Source organism: Bison bison, unplaced genomic scaffold (assembly GCF_000754665.1).
Source record: "Bison bison bison isolate TAMUID 2011002044 unplaced genomic scaffold, Bison_UMD1.0 scf7180017864461, whole genome shotgun sequence".
Taxonomy (NCBI): domain Eukaryota; kingdom Metazoa; phylum Chordata; class Mammalia; order Artiodactyla; family Bovidae; genus Bison; species Bison bison.
Genome location: NW_011495023.1, coordinates 5,140,413 through 5,154,507, shown reverse-complemented (window position 1 = coordinate 5,154,507; position 14,095 = coordinate 5,140,413).

Here is a 14,095-nt window from a genome sequence, read left to right as displayed (position 1 = left end):
TGCATTTTACCTGTTTGGCAGGCCCTCTTTTGCTGGGGGGGTGGGGCCCAGCTATCATTCTTTGCCCATGCCCTAGGCCCCGCTCCTCTCTCGCTCCTTTTCAAACTGTGGCGGCCTCACAAGCTCCTACTTTAAAAGGCCTGAGATGTTTTGCATGAAGCCCTCACAATAGGGGTTGAGGGAATTGACAGTTTCAAAAACAAGGCGTTCAGTCCTTTCCAGCTGCCGGGCCCGCTCTCTCGCACCAACCCCTCGTCCCTCTCTGCTGGTGGCGTCCTCGGGAGCGGGCCGCCTCCCCCACACCGCCAGCCCGCGTTCCGGCCGCCCCACCCCGCCCCCAGGCTGTGTTTGTAAACAGGGGTCAGTGTCTAGGGGCTGCTGGCTCTGGGTTGGGGACTGGCGGGCTGGGGGGTAGGGGGGAAGGCCGGGGACAACCGAGCGGGCCAAGGGCCGGCCCGGGGGCGAGAGGTCCCTTTCTCCCCCGCCTGCTGCAGCCACCGCGCTGACCCAGGGTAGCTCCCGGTTCTCTGGCCTGGGCCACCGCCGCCACCAGAAAGATGTGCAAATGCCGCCATTTTGCACGGTGGCAAACAAATTTCTTTGTGACTTTCTCTTCCCGCCCAGATCTTGCTCTCCTCCGAATGAACCAACCGGCTCCCCGGGCGAAAGGGCCCGCACCCCTCTGCGCGCGACCCCCAGCGCGTTTCTTGCGGCCTCGCGGCCAGGCGACGTCGTGGCCGGGCCCACCCGGGGCAGGGCAGGGAAGCCGGGGCGCGCAGCCGGCCTGGCCCCCTCCCCGGGGTCGGCTCTCGGGGACTGAACCGCCTCTGGGCGCTCCTTTTGTGTGGCCTGGAGTTATCTGCCACCCACGCGCACGCACACGCCGCCTGCCTATTTCTCACCTCCTTGCCCAGGCCTCAGCTCTTCCCCAAGCAAATGGGGCCCAGCTTGTCGCCTTTGGCGGAGAGCTGGCCAAGGCCTTCCAAATGCGTGTGCGGAACTCAAGTGGCGAAGAGTTGGGGCTTCACACTGGGCCGGCCGGCGGGGCTGCGAACGCCCCCTAGGAAGTGGCCCTAGAGCCCAGGCCCGGAGTCGGGAAGAGCGCGGGCCAGGCCCGGCAGCACCCTCTAAGTCGGGGAAACGCGCCGGGCCGGGCCTGCTTCCTTTGGCGCCGTGGTTCCCGTCCCTTGGAACCGCTCAGTGCGTCTGAAAGTGGAATGATGACCGGGAAACGTGAGACAGTGACCTGGAAAACCACTCCGGGTTGGGGAGGCTTGAGTGCAGCAATGCAAACAAAGCTGCTTGGAGAGGAAGAGGGGAAGCAGAGGTGCACCACAGACAGGTCACAGGAAAGTGCAACAAGCTTGTTTTCTCGGGTGTTTAAAATGCAGCCCCAGTTGTAAAGTGTGTGAAATTACGCACTGGTCTCTTAAAGAGTGCCTAATTTATAGTAAATAGCAAGGTCTTTGTAAATAGCTTTATTATGTTGTTTCTTGTTAATTGTTGAGAAAATCCCCATTGTTGAGTGTGAAAGGCTTTATGAGCTAACCTGGTCCTGGCGCAATCAGAGGGCAGTAAATGGCCGCTCGGCCTCCGAGGCCCAGCGCGGAAGCGGACGCCAGCCAGGAGCGCCGCGGCGACCCTTGGAGATGCCGCCAGCCCGGGAAGACCGTGGCAAGGGGCTCCGGGCTTTCGGGAATGAGAAGGCGTGTTTTGAACTCGCAGGCCCGCCGAGAGCAGCTTGCTGGGTGCTGCGAGGAGAACCGGGCAGGCCAGGCGGCGAGGCCGCGGGCGGGCGCAGGGGACTCGGCGCCCCTCTCCGGTCACAGCCTGGACCGCAGGCCGCCGGCCCCGGGCGCGGGCTCGAGCCGCCCTGTCTGGGGCGGGGGGCGGGTCGTGGTGGATTGGATCTTGGGCTTTGTCTCAGTTCTCCGGCCGCGTGGAGCGCGGGCTCCGGCCGGTTCGGCCACGCCTGCCGAACGCCCAGAAATGCAGGGCCGGGGGACTGGACAGGCTACAGACCGAGCGGTCCCCGAAGGAGGGCTCCAGACCCCTGCCTGCGCCTCGTCGTCTTTTGTTTAAAGCCTTCTTTCTCCCTTTCTCTCTCCCTCTTTCTCCCTTTTTTTCTCACGCGCGGTTTCTCTCCTCCCCCTACCCCCTCCACTAGGAACCTGAAATGGACCCAGAAAACAGGAGAAATAAGAGGAACCGTTTTGGGGTGTGCGTGTGTGTTTAAACAAGGGAAAGAAAGGATTTCTTCTTTAATCTAAAATATTCCTATCTCCTTTTCCCATCTCCAGCTATTTGGGACCCCGGAAGGCTATGGGCCAAACCAGGAGGGCGCTGGGTTCATCTGATTCGCTTGGAGACCGGGACCCCGCCGGACCCTGCGGGCCTGTAGAGCGCCTCCCTGGGCTCGGCCCCGCCGCCCTTCCAGGACTTAAGACCCAGTGGGTCGGAGGGAAAAGCAGCCTCAGGCTCCCCCGCAGCCTCTGAGCTCTGACAGTGTGGCCAGAGGGAAGGGAAATTCTTCGGGAGCCTGCACTGGGGGGTGGAAAACCCTGGGTTAGGTGGACTCTACGTTAGGGCTTGGACATTAACAAATGCAAATCACAAGGAAATGTTAATTCCAGTCAGAAAAACCTATATTCAGCTATCTTGCTTCCCTTCTAAGATGGCCCTCTGCGCACTCTCGCTCTCTCACCAAATTAGCTATTACGTGAAATCCCCCTGGGTTTAAAGCACTTGTTTCGCGGATTCGCGTACAACCCATATTAACTATGCACTTTCTGCTATTCCTCTTGTGACTGTCCCTGCCTCTTCCTCCTTTGCGGAGAGTACGATGCATTTTATTTTAGTCCAATCGATGCGTGCAAATACTGGGATAACGCAACCCACACTTCTTCGAGGGAGGCTGTTTTCAAAATTGAGTTTAGGGATCAATACTAAGTCGGAATACTCCAAATTGTACGAATTCACCAAATTCAAGCCTTGGACTCCCAAGCCCCTTTCCTGATGAACGCACTCGGGAGCAGTTAACTGCGATTCCACCGTTCCTGCTTCTCAGAACAGGATGTTTTCCTCATGTGTCTTGGCTTTCCCTAAAGATCAAACCAGTTTGTTTAGAAAAACACAGTCCCAAAATGTATGGAGTTAAACCCCTGTCAGTGGCTTCCATGGGGGAATTGCTGACTGCCATTCCTTTTCTTTCTTTACCTAGGACCTAACAGCAGCACTTAAGATCATCAGAGTGGGTGCTCACTTTGCCCAGCTGAATAAATGTTTCCTGGTCAGGAGCAGCCCTGTCCTAGGCCACTACTTGACTCCCAGGACTTCTTCCCGGAGCTGCAGCACAGTGAACGAGCTCTCTATTCTTCTGCGGCTGCATCCAAGGCTTCAGGGCAGATTGGTGCCTAACTGGGGGAAGGGCACTGGTTGTGCCCTTACAGGGGACAGTAAGGCCAGAGGGGTGGAGGAAAAGAGGTTTCAAAATGGAATAAGGAGAGCCTGCTGCCTGCAGATGTGTGTGTGTTTATCCACAGAGTCTAAAAAAGAAAGAAAGAAAGAAAAACATCTTTAGGGGAAGCAGGCCAAGTACCTGAGATGCTCAGGTATTGCGGATTCCTTAGCTCCTGCTGCCCGGATCTTTCCCCAGTTGAGAGGACTGGAGTAAGACAGGAAGAGGTGGAGAGAGAATCACAGGCAACCTTGAGGCCCTCCAGTAAGATCCAGTTATTCATCTAATCAGTGCCATCAATATGTTTGTGTTTGACCCTTTTGGATGGAAGAGGCTTAGCAGTCAATACACTTAGACCCTAAAATATCACCAGCCTCACAGAGAACAACTGTTCATGGGTCTGCAAGGCCCTCCCCAACCAGGGTGCTCAGAAGGATGGGAGGGAAACAGAGAGGAAACCCTCTAAGTGGCTGCCTGCCCTCTTCCCCAAGCCATCAAAACAAACAAACAAACAAACAAACTCAATTTTCCTGGAGTCTGGGCTGTTGGACAAGCACATGTGGGGCATGGAAGGGTTGGGATATAATGTCCATTGTGAGTGCTTGCCCTCTTTAAGATCAGTTTAAGTTACCTTTGGGAACAACACAATAATTGTGATAAGTGATGAGCAGTGGCAAGGAAAAACAGTAGGGAAGAGAGACTGCACCAAGCTTAGGAAGAAGCCCCCCTCCTTCCATAGAAGTTAGACATGATGCAAATATGTAAGAGATCTTGAAGCTTGTCAGCAGGCAAGGGTTTCAGTCTGAAATGACTGGAAAGGACCTAAATTCTTGGATCTCCCAGGAATAAAGGCGCATTTGAGATTCATTCTTCCCTGCCTCTCTCTAGATTTCCTTTTCCTTCCTTTTCAAATGAATACCTTGATTGTCAGTGGTGCAAATGTGCAAGATTAGTTTTCTTCCTCTACATTGAATCTAAATGTGCAAACTAGGGGATGGTTAAGCTTTCAAACACCTAGCTATTAGGTCCACTCAACGTAAAAACCTGCATGCTATGGTAGAAATTGCCATAACAAGTTTTTTCATTTTTTCATTATCATCTATTTTTTATCTTCTCCCACCTTCTCAGCTTGTCCTCTTCTTCCCCTCTCTATGCCTAATCCTTGCACCCAGGAGAAGGCTTCATGGGGGAATACCAACAGTTAGCAACACTTTCTCCAGAGGCGGAAAGAGAGGAAGATCTGGACTTAAAGCAATGCTGATAGAGGCAGCCTGGGAGCCTGCAGTGACCCTGAGCTTTCTTGCTGGGGTGAGGGGCCAGAAATTCCCAGCCTCTTGTCCTGCATGTGTTGAGCTATTCCGGTTGGGCTATAAAAAACAGCGTGGAGGAGGGCTCAACTCCATAAACACACAGCTATGGTTCTAACATGGAGTACATTGCCAGATGCAAATGCAAAGAGATACTTTTAATTTTGTTCCAAGTGTTATACATCATGTGGCAAAGTGGTCTTCAGAAAGCCAAATTTGATTTTTATCTGTTATAATAAAGGCTTTTTTTAAAAAACCTTAAAACATATATGATTGAGAATTAAAAGGGCGTATGTTACTGCTATGAGAATGTTTCTCATCTGAGATTTAGAAAGAGAGGTGAAAAAATAGAGAGAGAGATGGTACTTCCCCACCTCCTAAATAAGGAAAAAATTTAAGTAGAAGAGCTTGGTTAACATGTGAATTGTTCAATTGCTTTGCTGATCATACAATTTCAGGGAAATAAAAATGTTTTGTCTATTTTTTAAAAATCTTTTTACATCGTTATGTTTTGTAAATTCAGAAGTTGGGGGGAGGGGAGTAAATTAGGGAATTAGTTATATAGGCCTGCCACCTTCTTTAGTAAAATGACCTCAGAAACATCTACTTTCTCTGAAATACCAACATTTCCTATTATACCATATATTTTGGTCTGTGGTTTGTAATTTAACATTACTATTGAATAGGAGAAAAACAGAACTTATTTTGTATAATTTAAATGGGAGGAAAAGACACTTCATTATGTAGACTTAGGGAGGTTGCCAAGGGCTTCTAAAATCTTGTTCTTTGTATCAGTCTCTAGTTGATTTATCTGAATAGGATCCAATCCTACATAACATGTGGGCTACATATAATATTCTGACAAGATGGAAGCATTTCTAGAGGAATTGGAAGCATCCTGATGGTGGATTTCCTATCTCTTCTTGTTTTGAAACATTAGGTAGTATATACTACAAAGTTGATTTAAAATGTGATCTCCTTCAAAGGAAAAAAAATGCAAAAATGATTATTAAGAAAAACAGGAAATTTTAAATATAAATACTGTTAGAACCATTGATCCCAGTTTCCTTCTATAATGTGAATGGAATCATTATGGCTGTTCCATTGACACGGTTTCTTCATTCAGGATCCTGGCCAAAGGAATAGCATGTCAGTGTGTAAAATTCTAGCCAAAGATAAGCCATTACAATGGAAATCGCGATGTGCAAAGTCTTATTGAAGCCAATGAAATTGAGTGTAATATCCATACTGCATTCTCATCTGCTTGCCCCAGGATTTAGTATGCGGCTCTGCATTGAAATGAGATTATGCATATAAAATGCCAATATAGAATACAATGCCCAATAAAACATTAGAAAAGCAACTTACAGCCCACGTACATGGGCTTTACTTAAATTTGAACTTCATGTGCAAAATAAACCATAGCTCCATCAGAACACTAAATCTACACAATGTCCTCACTCTGGTTTTTCCTGCTGCTTTCTGCATGATTCCCCCACAACCCCTCCTATCCAAACACAATTCTTTTAAGGGCACTCTTCAAATCATCTAACAATTCCCAAAGGGTATTCCAGGAGTCTCTTAAAGTGTCTTTCTAAATTAAAAGGCCCCAAACAATTTAAGTGCATTTTTCAACCAAAAATATCAGAAAGTATTTGGATTTGCAAACCTATGGGTGTGTGTGTAAAATAAGAAGAAAGGGACCAAAGAGAAAACGCCCCCACAGTGGATTACAAGGTTATGGGACAGGTCACTAGGAAAGGGAAATAAAACTGAATGTTAGGTTGGGCTTGTAAATTATGCACCTTTCAGGGAAAGCGGTTTTAAGGTCTCTTCACTCAAGGGTTTTTTCCCATCCATTTTGCTATTAATTCTTAACTCTTGGTAGGCAGCTCTTTAATGAGGTTGTTTGTGGCAGGTTAATTTTCTCCAATCTACTGAGCTCCTCATTTTCCCTTTTAAGTGCAGTGCTGCCTAGAGCTTTCAGTATTTTCCATACCAGAAAACAAAATAAACGTGAAGTTGCCGGGGCTGGGCTGAGAATTAAAGGCGTTATTTGGACAGAAAAACAGGAGGACTTGGACAGATGGCAGTGGGAGGGTAGAAATCAGGCTGAGTTGAGGGCATGAAGGAGAGAGAATTCGGTCTTAGGAGAGTGATGACCCTGGGAGTGTAATATATTAAATATTGCTGCGATCGATTTCAATATCCCAAGTGGACACGGGAATAAAAATTCACCAACAAGCTGAAGTGATTAGGAATGCTTTGTTGCAAGGGGAAAAATGTGATTTTCTTCAGATCCTTTTTGTTCAGGTTAGAAGAGGCATAGACAATCCATGTCTAAGCTCTGGACTCCCAGTTTGGGATATAACTCTAAAGGTTAGTCCTGTGTCAATGGTGCTTCTGCATCGTGAAAAGATGGGCCTTTGTACTAAGGAGGATTAACCATCAACCACAATTACGGGCTGGTGCCTCCAGGAGCTCTCCTCCCAAATCAGAGAAGGGTACATTTTGGGAAGGCTGCTCCTTGCCTGTGTATTAGTCTTTGTTTCAGTCACTCTGGGATGAAGCAGTTGCATTTGCACAGTTCTTTCACTAAAGTCCAGGGGGAAAGGCACAGTATGGTTTACAGAGGATTGATTCACAATAGCAGGACATAAGAACAGCCGTTGACACTTCGGAAGGGAGAAATATTTTTGAAATGTCATTCTGGGGCCAAAAGTATGAAATCCGTCATATATACAGGCACAAATACCCACTGCTGCACATGATTTTGTGAGTGACTTCAGAATTGGGAAGGGATTTTCTGTTCCTTTTGCTACCAAATCCAGCTCTTAAACATTCATGCTATGGACTGTGTTTCTCTCAGTCCAGGAATCTGTTTAGGGATTTGGGGTAGTCGCTGAGGAGGCTGCTTGCGGTGGGGAGGGTATGTTTCTAGTCACTGCCTAATGGGCAAGGCCTGGGCTCCTCACACTGGGGACACGAAGTCTGCTGCTGGGGACGCACTGCTGGGTGCTTGTATGCAGCGGCCGTGGCCGCCACAGCTGCCCCTGCCTCCTCCTCCAGTGTGGTCGCCACAAATCTGGGAAAGAAATGCAGCATCATACAAAGGATTTCTTTAATGAGGATGAGTTCCTCAGAGTGACCGGGGGCTGTGGCTGCTGCTCAGGCCTCTCCTTCCCTTGCCAGACCTTCCCCTACCCGCCGTATCCTCCCTTATACACTAGTCTGAGATTGGAAAAGTCCCCCACCCCCAACCCAGAGGTTGATCTCTACTTTTTAATTTTTATTGACCTGAGTCTTCATTGCTACGTGGACTTTTCTCTGGTCACAGCAAGAGTGGGCTACTCTCTGGATGCGATGTGAGGGTTTCTCATTGTGGTGGCTTCTCTTGTGGAGCACTGGCTCTATCTAGGGCACAAGGGCTTCAGTAGTTGTGGCACGTGGGCTCAAGAGTTGAGGCACATGGGCTCAGTAGTTGTAGTTCCCTGGGCTCTAGAGTGCAGGCTCAATAGTTATGACTCACAGGGCTTAGCTGCTTTGCAGCATGTGCGATCTTTCTGGACCAGGGATTGAACATCTCATTCTCTGCCACTAAGCCACCAGGGAAGCCCTCCCACCCCACTTCCACCACCTCAAGAAGCTGATTTCAACTTTACCCTGGAAGCTGAGTGAAGATGGGCTGGAAGGTCTGAGTAGGCTGGAATCCCTGAGCAGGGCAAAACAAAATACATTTCTTTCTATCTATCTATCCATCTGCTACTTCCCCTCTTCCTTTTCTGCCATCAGTCTTCCAGTCTTCTAGTCATCTTCTTCCATCCTAGTTAGGATGGCTAACTCCCACTTGGAGTATGGTCCTAGGGACTAGCCATATTTCTGTATGAAGGTCTTCTTACCAGGGACTAGTCAAGGAAGTAGGAGCCCTAAGTCTCCCATTTCCTTTGCCCCTAAGTCAGGCTGACCATGGTTGGGTTAAGGCTGAGGTTTGTTGTGCAACTCAGCACTTGGGCTCCTATAGCTGGAAACTACCAGGCTCTCTGCAGAATGATGACCTGCTAAGGGGGACCACACCAACCCCAGAAAGCTGTTTATTTCCCTAGAGCTACATAGCTCCTTCTCGTCTTGAGGTTAGGGAGAGAGAGTGGGTTGGGTCCATACAGGACCAGGAGCAAACTATCACTCAAAAAAGTTACTTTGAGAAGCTAGAGTTTTTGAAACCAGTTACTTCTCTTCTTGAACGTGGGAGAGACTGAGTTAGGGGCAAATTGGATAAGAAAGGAATATCTCTGTTTTGCTATGATCCCCCTTGGCCTTCTTTTATTTTGCATTTCTTTTCCTTCTTCTTCTTCATCATCAATGTCAAGTCAGGGAGAAGGGCAGGTAGAAAGCACCAGTGCCCTTGTGCTATGAGGACCTGCTGAAGCTGACTTGAGGCTAGGCTGTGTCTGGGCAGGTGGCTGGGTGTGAGAGATCCCTGCTCTGGTATGAGGAGAGGAGATCTGAAGACAAGGTATCCCCTGGGTAGGGATGCTCCAGCCCAAGTTACTGAGGAGCAGGTTTTGCATCCAGGCCCTAAGCTCAGGGGTTCTGAAAAATGTGCCCTGCTCCAAGGTACCTGTTGCTTAAAGCTGGCTGGGGAGCCTATTGTAAGTCTTCGGGGTTAGGTCTGGCTTCCCCTGGGGCTGCTGGATTCACCTGTCATTACGCTCACTGCCCAGGGACCCTGACAAACCTCCACAATGTGGATCTGAAAAAAGGGCGCTTAAGGTTCACTGATCTGTGTGTAGAACTTTGCAAAACAGCAAATAAGCGAGGAAATTTGTCTATTCTTGGTAAGGGAAATACAAGTTTGCACTTCACATGGAAGCATGAGAAAAAGAAGGGGGGAAAACTTCTGGCCAAAAGCCCCACTGTAATCTCCAGAACAATTTCATTTCCTCTGCAGCACCCTGGCTACCCTAGCCGAGGCCTCCGAGAGGTCAGGGAGGAGAAGGAGCTTAAAAGCGGGGGTGGGGGAGAGGAGACTCGGCGAGGCCCCGGGCAAGGTCTCAGGTGAGGGCCAGGCCGGCTGCTGACCAGGGGACCGACGGGCTGGAAGGCCGCAGGACGGGGGAGGGGCAGAGCCTCGTCTTTCGGAAGGTTTTGGTGTTTTCGAGAGGGGTTTTTTCGCAGGAATTCGCTTGGCCTGCCTCCGGGGTAGCTCGCTGGCGCTTTTCCCCGCCCCTTCTTGCCGAGCAGGTCGCAGGGAGCTCGGGTTTCCGCCGAGGCCCTGCTCCCTGGCCGCCCGCGCTCCGCCCGCCTCGGCGCGCAGGCCTTTCCCGCTTGCTGAGAAAGGGAAAAGCGCGCGCTCCGAGTGGTGCGGGCTGGGAGCGCGTCCGTCCCGGGCTAGCGCAGGTCCTCCGTGGGAGCCGAGCTGCCCTGGCCGGCCCTATAAACCCGGCCGGCCGCCCAGGCAGGAGAGGGGTCCCCGGGCAGTGGCTCCTGTCGGGGCGTCCGAGATCCCAGGGTGTCGCGCGGCTGCTGGGAATCCGCCGGCTGCAGAGAAGCAGGCCCCGGGAAGCTGGTTCTCTCCCCTCCAAAGGATGGTTGGTTGTAACTTTTGAACCTTTTGCTTTAAAGTGATTGATCATGTCCCACCAGAGAGCCGCTCCACCCCCGTCCCCATCTCCGCCGCCTTCCCTTGTCACCTCGGCTCTAACTGTGTGCAGAGACCTGCGGGAGCGAGGGTGGCGCGTTTGGAGATGCGAGCCGCCAACGCGAGCATTTGTGTATGAATGCTTGTCAAGCAGGCAGGGCCAGAGCGGTTGTCGCGATTTTGGATGAATCCTGGTGTAAGAACCCATTACAGGAGGGCAGGATAGCGTCTCTGCACCCGACGTCCTCTAAGAGAAAGACGCAAGAGACGGCTTTTCCCTGGAAACCGTCCCAGCACGCCTGCCTCCCTCCATGGAAGTCCTCGCAGGAGCCGGGCTCCACACTGGGAGCCTTCAGGGAACTCAGGATGAAGGCTCACAGCCTCTCTCTGACGTTGATCATTAATTTGGGCTGCTCGGAGCCAGTAACACACTCAACACCTCTGGCTTTGGGAACTGTCCCGGAGCTGGGATCCAGGCTCAGATGACCCAGGGCTGCGGATGGGAAATGCCAGTTTCGTACGCTCTGGGATGCGTCTGAGTGGGCTGCGCAGAGCTCCCGGGGCAAAGGTTGGCTCTTTCTTGCCCCAAACAAATACTTGGTTAACTAGTGTAGACTAAACACATTAATGTTATTAAATGGGGTAAAATAGACGGGGTTGAAAGTGGGGGCATGCCAACTGGACCCAGACCCGGTCATACTTCTCTTCCGGTGACAAGCCAGGATGCTCCCAACACGAAAATAGAAATGTAACATTCAACTGGACGAATTAATTTTTGACGGATTTATGGTATGATTTTCTTTCAAGCTGTATTCATTGGTTCTTTCCATCTGTAGTGCAGTCCAAAGACAGAAATATAAACAAGCACTTTCTGCTTTGCGGAAACCCCTTAACAGTATCTCCCAAAGAAAGATCAAGACACTTTGTGAATTTTCCCTAGATAATGCCTCATATTCCGAATGACTGATCAGAGAACTTCGGTATTGTTAAATAAAATGAGAGGAAGGCAAGTGACGTGGGAGTCGAACAATGGCATTTCTGAATCAGTTTGCTTGATTGACATTTGGGAGCTTCATGACCCCAGGGAATAGGACTCATTACGGTGAATACACCAAAACATCAACCAAGATTAGAACTCTAGATCCTGTTTTAATCCCATTTCAGTCTAAATTATAGTGGGAAAATATAAAATCCAAGAGGCGAGAATTACTCCATCATATATTGACCTAAAGTTTTAATTGCTCCAAGGGGGAAATAAACGTGGAAAACCGATATTCTTTTCATCACTTTTAGGAGCAGCACTGACAATTAAGCAATGTGTGTTTGGGAGGGTAGGCACTAAGAATTTTAAGCAGTTTAAAATATTTTATATTTATTTGGGGAGACATAGTGAAGAAATGTATAGGGAGCTTTTATGCATCTGAGAGAAAAAAAATATAATTCTTCTCTGTTGGATAAGAAGCAAGGGTCATGAGCAAATTGATGCTGAGAAATAATTAGATACCTTAAAGGCAGAGTCTAAATTTCCATTATTATTTGGAAGGCTTCTCTATTTCCTGGGAGGGGAACATTTTTAACGTCAAAAGTTGTGTTAAATGTAAATTTAACCCAGGAAATTGTTGAGAGCTGAACTGATCTTCAAGTTGGAAAAACGGAATGTGTTTGAGCAAAGTCTATTTTTAACCACAGAAAAGTGTGAGATAGTGTGGGCTCTGTGTTAGGTGAGAGTATAGTCTAAGGCAACTTCACTTTACAAAAAACATTGATTCTTCAATGGAACTTATCCTTAAATCTCAAAAACGTGAAAGATTGGAAGTTTTAAGTATTATACATCAAACAGAACTGATGAACATAGACAGATGAAACTGTGGTAAAAGATGCTACAGTTATATTCTCCCAATTTTTAGCAGATAAACTACAGCAAAGTAGTAGGGGAATGTAACAGGAAGACATAAAGATAGACCAACTATGTTATAAATAATGGCCTAGAAAGGGTTGTAGCACAATATAGGTTCACAATCTTATATACTGAGGGGTAGATTTTAATGGGAAGCCTCTCTGTTGCATGGGAACTGGGAATCATAAGAATTATTTATGCAGCAAGAAGGAACAAAAATTAATTATTAGGAGCTCAATAATCACCAAATAAACTCTGAGCTTTGAGGTTAAAAATAGACGACTATCTTCATGTTCAATTATACAGTATCAATTACTAATACAACTGATGTTTCAGAGTCTCAGCAAGACCAGATACCATCTTCTATGGCGATATCTTGGTATTAATTAATGACTGCTTTATTCTCATTATTCACAAGGAAAAATGGGGGTCGTGTCACACTAAAATTAAGATTATCTTAGTTTATCTGGGCTCTTAAACAAAGATCATTCAAAGTAATTATATTTTGAATTAACAGAGGTAGGCAATTTATCTCGCTATTTTTTGTTCAAAGACAGAAAATAAAGATCAGAAATAAGCAAAGTTTCATTTTGAAGACAGAAAGAACCAAACATGTCTTGACTTTTGCAATATTTCCCTTGCTAAAGGGGGAAAGAGGGAACCGTAAAAGACGTGACTTTGCAAAGTCAAGTCCTTTTTAAAAGACTCGGATCGAAATTCTTGCTATGCAACAAGGATTCAGGTTTGATTAATTTTCTGCAAGCGACGTGACAGCGGTGTTTTAAAAGATTAATTAAAATTGAAGTGATACGGAGCAGGAATTCAACCTGCAGAGGCGTCCCAGGCGCCTTGGGGGGCTTTTGCAAGCGACTCTCAAGCCCAAACTAACTGGCTTTCCCGAGCCTGGGACGTAACTCTCCGTCTCCTGGAGAGGAACGCGGAATTTGGCAAGGCGCCCGCCTGGCCGCCTGGCATTCCGAGCTGGCCGCCAGCTCTCGGGGGTGGGGACGGGGTGTGTCCGGGGGAACCCGCTGCGGAGAGAACTGCTGGCGCGGCTCTCCATGAGCCAGTAAGGTCCAGGGTCACGCCGAGAGGCCGGAGGAGACTCCGGGAAGCCTCCAGCAGGTGGCTCCGGGCCTCCTAATCTCCGGGCGGAGCGGGGAGCGGGGTACCTACTTGGTACCCGGGCTCGTGGAGAGCCCGTTCTACGGTTGCAAGAGCGCGGGGCGCCTGCCAGGCGAAGGCGCATCTCCAGCGCCCACGACGTGAAGGGCTCGGCCGCTGGGTTGCGGCTGCTGGGCCGGGGCGCGGGCGGGCCTGCACCGGCAGTCCTGCCTCTTCGGCTCAGAGTCGGGACTCCGGGAGGCCCTGCACTATTCAGTCGCCCGGCCACGTCCCCTCACCTCTCCGCTCACTTTCCCACCCCGGCTTCTGTCCTCCCCCCGCAGCCCTGTCCCCTCGCTCCACTGCGCGACGCCTTCGCCCGAGTAAGAAAGCAGCTGCGTGCAGCTGTAACTGTACTGAAGGAGATACAATCGCGGGAGCCCTCCGGGTCGCGCCCGGCGGACAGGCGATGCGGGTGGCGCCCCAGAGAGTAGATGGGGGAAAGCAGGAGGCGTTTGTTTGCAGTTCGCCTCCCCGGGGCGCGAACTACAGTGTCTCTGTCTCTCCACTTGGGGGGCTCGGGTCCTGACCGTGAGACCGCGCCACGCGGGCCCTCTCCAGACTGCGCGGGCGGGCCGGGTTGCGCGCGCGTAGCTGCATAAGCCGCGTGGTGGGGGTGCGGGCCGGGCGGC